The following is a 6,000-nucleotide window of genomic DNA, read 5'->3' on the forward strand; positions in this document are numbered from 1 at the left end:
ATGACAGATGACTTAACATAGTATTACATCCTGCCGCAATTTAAAATATAATTACACAACATTTAAAATTCATCCTTACCATATATGGACAAAGCGCTTGTTATCAAACGCCAGAATTAGATAAGCCACCTGTGATCAAAGACCCTCTGCTTAGAAAACACCTATGGCCAAACTCCCTATGGTCAAACCCCCTATGGTCAAAGCCCCTATGGTCAAATTCCCTATGGTCAAATTCCCGTTGGTCAAAGCACCTGTGGTCAAAGCCCCTATGGTCAACCCCCTATGGTCAAAACCCCCATGGCCAAAGCACCTGTGGTCAAAGGTCCGCGCACCGTTTAACCATATTGACATATAAAGGGGATCGCTCCAAGGGAATTAATACATTTCATAGCGGTGTTAGTTTCTAATCGTTTTAAATATTAACAAGAACTACTGAAAACTTAGCATAATTTGTTATTTGATACAAACTAGATTAGGTAAAAAGCTCATCTTGAATATTGATAACTTTAGCCTTAAGGCTTTTATCCAGGTATATATAACGACTCATTGACGTGTACGATTTCAAATCGCTGCTAAAATTATTTTAATATAAGCTTTATGATGTTTATCCCATATCACATAACAAACGAGTGTCTCAAAAAATGTATAATCTCTAGGATAATAGAGTTCGCCGCCAATATCCTTTTCAAAAGAGTTATATTCGTCACAGAAAATAGAATAATATATTAATAATTAGTCATTAAGTAGCCAGCATAGCTATCTATTACACAGCTACTTAATGTGCAAGGAATTATGGTACTAGGTTTAACAAGGGATGTCGTGGTCGAATGTTAGAGCAAAAGGCTGCTAACACAAAAGTCTCGAGTTTTAATCCTGGCTCAAGTTTATACAAAGTCACTTAGTATTCCCCCTATAATGGGTACATGACTGACATGGCGTTTGAGTTTAATACAAGCCACACTATCACATTTTATGCCAAGGTCAAATAAACTATTTTTTAATAATTTGTTTGCTAAATGAACTGCAATGTTATAAATGGAAACTTGGTCTAACAAGATCTGTGCAAGTCGGTTTCGTTAACTGTACTTTGTTTTATGTTAAAGAGTAGTCAGCTTCTCGCTCACCTATAGACATGGAGGGCCAGGACACAACGTTTACCCTGGCTTATACACACGGACCTGCTCGGCAAATGATTTAACAGCTATGCAATGATTCTTTCATGCTAAGTTAACCTTGCTGGGACTTACCAATGGTTCCAGGTCAATAACAGGTGTTAGAAAAAGATGTCTATTGTTGCCCTACTCTTCCTGGTTGTTCTCGAATTTTACTTACATCCTATGCCTGTGCTGACCATTCTAAGTAAAGTTTACCTAACGTGAGTTAGGTACCCATCAGAGTTGGGTGGACTCAGGGACGGTCTACTGACTTGAACCCGGATTCGAACTCGAGACTTACGGGTTAGCAGTCCAGCTCTCTACGGCTAGACCACTCCGTCCCATTCTAGAATTGAGTAAATTTATGAACATTGCACACATTTTACCAGTAAAAAGTTGATACAGCAAATAAACTTTAATAGTGTTTTGATTGTATCAGGCGTTGTGTTTTTAATTAGAGTAATTCTACCAGTTTTTAAGTAAAGGAAGACGATTATGTAATATACATAAAAATAGTATATACATCTCACCAACAAGAGTAGCTATAATAGCGAAGTTATTTCTTTAGGTGTATCAATTCATCTAATGAGCTCAAGATATTGAACGTTAATTAGTAATATAATTGCATAAAATCAACAAGGCCGTTAAATGAGTTTCATTTGTTATGGTGCTAATTTAATGGTGTTTCTTAACACTTTATTTACGGAATTAGGTCCTGAATGAAATTTTTTCATTAAAGCATCATCATAAGGTCTTAGAATGATGTATAATACACACGTGGCTTATGTTTGTGAGGCCAGTAGAGTTGATATGTTGAGAATCACTCCACAAGCTTGATGTTCACCTTTGATGTTTTGTTTGAAAGATATAATTTATTAGTTAGAAAACAGAGGCAGTGACCAAAATACTATCCAAGTTCTTTTAAAATGATATACATCTTTTAATGTAGATTTATATTTTCTAATGCATGGATATATTTGCATCTGCGCGCTGTAATTAAAAAAAATTCAGATAAAAATAAAACAGTGAATAAAATTGAACGCTACAAATTTTGTGACTTAATACTGTGTAAGTTGAACATAACGGATGTCAAAATATACCATTATAAAAGTAACGCAGCATACACTGCATTAAAAATTACTGGAAATCGACGTTAAGTGTACCAACTGTATAAAAAAAATAGAAATAGAACAGTGAACATTATTTTATAATGACCTTATTTTCTACTCAAGAAATTCAACAGTAAAAATAAAAATAAAAAATTTTAACCATGAAAAGTTAAGTAATCAAACATGTCATTGCCAAAAAGAACCGAGAAGCAACTAATTGATCTTTACTCTCTCGTATAAGAAACATACAGGAAGAACTGTAATAGAGCAAAAAATAGAAATCGAGATTTTCACAATCTCGATGTTTGTGTGTGTGGGTGTATGTGTGTCTATGAACACGATAACTTGAGTATCGTCGCAGCTAGGTTGAAATATCATATATAAGTAGTAGTTCTGTATCACTTTTTCAGCGATTCTCGGTAAACGGAAGTGGAGCGTATTTTAGTTTTGGTTTTTCAAAAGCCAATAACTTGAGTACTATTTCAGAAAGACAAACGAAAGCTCATATATAAGTAACAGATCTAATTATCAGGCTCCTGTCGAATTTTGAGTAATTTCTGTCGAAAGGAATTAGTAATATTTGCTATTTCCGATTTCTCAAAAAAACTATTTTGAATTACTTAAGTATTAAAATTCCGCACTATTATACACATATTGTTTGCCGTTCACTTGGAGCGCAATTCTTTTTTATGCCATATTATATTTTATTTTTTTCAGTTTAAGTAATAAAAAATTGATTAAAAATCATGTCTCTATCCCGAGTTGCCATCCCACATATATAATACTCAATGTCTTTGTAATCACGGGTCTGTCTGCCCGTTGACCGCGGTCACATGCAGAATTCAACTTTATATACTAGAGTTAGAGTTACAATATGCTATTTTTGCGGATTAATGCACTTGCAGTCCAAGCAGAGACTTTGATAAATATAAGAATACGAATAGGGATAAGGATGGTTATATGGATTGGTTTTTCGTTTCGTATGTGGATAGGGGTGGTTAAAGAGACTAGGACATTGTCAGTAGTGAGGTTAGACTTAGCCAGAGACGTAGCGACCCTTCCCGGCGCCCGGGGACAAACTTTTCGATTTGCACCCCCCCCCTCAAACTTTTCGATTTGCACCCCCCCCCCCCTCAAACTTTCGATTTGCACCCCCCCATCAACCTCTCAATTTATTTTTACTACCCATTTTGGCGCCCCTAAGGTCGGCGCCCGAGGAAATATGTCTCCCCCCCCCGCCCCCGCCCCCACCCCCCTCGCTACGCTACTGGACTTAGCGGTTTCGGGAGACATCAGTTACATTATCGCATTGGCGCCATGTTCGGATCTAATTTAGTTTAAATGTAATCATCGAATTTCGTGCTCACAATAGAGACCGCGTTGCTCAATCGCAACTTTGATCCGATCTCCCAGAAAAGTTGGGACGTTGTTGAGAAGACTATCGGATTGGTGTCAGCGATAAAAAATATTTTGAGGCTGTTCCTGTCAATAGTGTGTGATGTTCAGAGGCGTAGCCGGGGGGGGGGGGTGGGGGGGGACATATGTCCCCTGGCGCCGACCTTAGTGGGGCGGGGGGGGGGGCGCCAAATTGAAAGTTTGAGAGGGGGTGCAAATGAAAAGTTCGAGGGGGAGAGGGGGTTGCAAATCGAAAGTTTGAGGGGGGGTGCAAATGAAAAGTTCGAGGAGGGGGGGGGCAAAAATCGAAAGTTTGAGGGGGGTGCAAATGAAAAGTTCGAAGGGGGGGTGCAAATCGAAAGTTTGAGGGGGGGGGGGGTGCAAATGAAAAGTTCGAGGAGGGGGGGGCAAATCGAAAGTTTGAGGGGGGTGCAAATGAAAAGTTCGAGGGTGGGGGGGTGCAAATCGAAAGTTTGAGGAGGGGGGTGCAAATGAAAAGTTCGAGGGGGGGTGTGTGCAAATCGAAAGTTTGAGGAGGGGTGCAAATGAAAAGTTCGAGGAGGGGGTGCAAATCGAAAGTTTGTCCCCGGGCGCCAGGAAGGGTCGCTACGCCTCTGGTGATGTTGCGCTCAGTATTGTATGTTAGCACCTGCGGTCGGTTAAATAATTGCCCTGCACAAGGGGTCAGGAGTACTACTTGGATCAATGGTCACATTGCACCAGGTGCATCCGCTCGAGCCCCGGCAGTCGTATGACCCGATACGTTCGGCTGTATTAGTGTAATGCAATATGGGTACGCTTGGCTAAACGTAATCGAGCGCTTCCACCTAGCAAACCCGAACTTTCATTATGGCTCTTACTTTATTTTTAAAAAGTTCCTTTGACTAGGGCTACTATTGAACTAGGGCCGTCAAATGTCTCCCCGTTAAGATGCCGCATGACCGCATGATATCTGTTAAAATGACATCCTACATAGGGGGTAATGGGTACTAGATTCAGCTAAAAAGTATGACCCGTATCACACAATCAGTAGCGTAGCGAGGGGCGGGGGGGAGGGGACATATGTCCCCGGGCGCCGACCCTAGGGGGCGCCAAAATGGGTTGGAAAAATAAATTGAAATGTTGAGGCGGGTGCTAATCGAAATTTTGAGGGGGAGGGGGTGCAAATCGAAATCTTGAGGGGATGGGGGGTGCAAATCGAAAAGTTTGTCCCCGGGCGCCGGGAAGGGTCGCTACGCCTCTGCACACAATGCCCCTAATACAAATTAGGCGCGATCCAAACACTGGCCCCTATACAACCCACTCAAATGCAGATCTGGAGACCAAAAACCAGTTCATCAACGGCTGGGGACTTGTTTAAATCCCCCTACACCAGGGGTTCCCAACCTTTTTTTTTACTCTAGAGCACATTCTAAAATATCGGTAGGGTGGCGGGCACCACCTATTTTAAATCGACAAACTCCTTCCAGAGGCGTAGCGACCCTTCCCGTCACCCGGGAACAAAACTTTCGATTTGCACCCCCCCCCCCCCCTCAAACTTTCGATTTTCATCCCCTTCAATCTTTCAATAATGTTTATGAAAAAAATTGTCTCTGTCGAATAGTGAGGAGGCGGGCACATACGAATAGTTCGGCGGGCGCCGTGGCGCCCGCGGGCACGGGGTTGAGAACCCCTGCCCTACACTAATACTATTACGAAAACAAACATACTATGAATATTTTATTTCTTGTTAAAATATATTTTAACCAAATATATTTAAAAAAAAATTATCTTTAACCATAAGGTGCTTTTACGGTTCGGTTTAAATCTAAACTACATAAAGTATGTGTTACGATTAGAGGCGAAATGAGGGGGCGGATGGGTGCAGACCGCACCGGGTGACACCATATAGGGGGGTGACATGCAAAATATATAGAAAAAAAGTGATAATTCCACTTAGTTAAGTAATTAATTCGAGTGTTAAATAGTCTTTTAAGAAGTGCAAATCGAAAGTTTGAGGGGGGGGGGGGGGGTGTAAATCGAAAGTTTGAAGGGGGGTGTGCAATAAAAAATGAAAGTTTGTCCCCGGGAAGGATCGCTACGCCTCTGCGGGGTGACACCATTAAGTGCCGGACCGGGTGACACCCGACCTCGCTACGCCACTGGTTACGATTAAAGTCTAGAATAATGGTATGGGTTCGTATAGAGTTAACGTAACTCTTAAGATAAACATTGTAAACACTAAAGACATCGCTATCAAACACCAAATCTAATTCAAGTGTAAAAAATTCTTGTCTAATGTAGCCTCGTATTTAAGCAAATTCTAAAAACTGGTTCTTACATAGCTCGAGCATGATCTATGT

The sequence above is a fragment of the Physella acuta genome, unplaced genomic scaffold (assembly GCF_028476545.2).
Source record: "Physella acuta isolate Inbredline_101_S28 unplaced genomic scaffold, ASM2847654v3 ptg001041l, whole genome shotgun sequence".
In the NCBI taxonomy this organism is placed as follows: Eukaryota; Metazoa; Mollusca; class Gastropoda; family Physidae; genus Physella; species Physella acuta.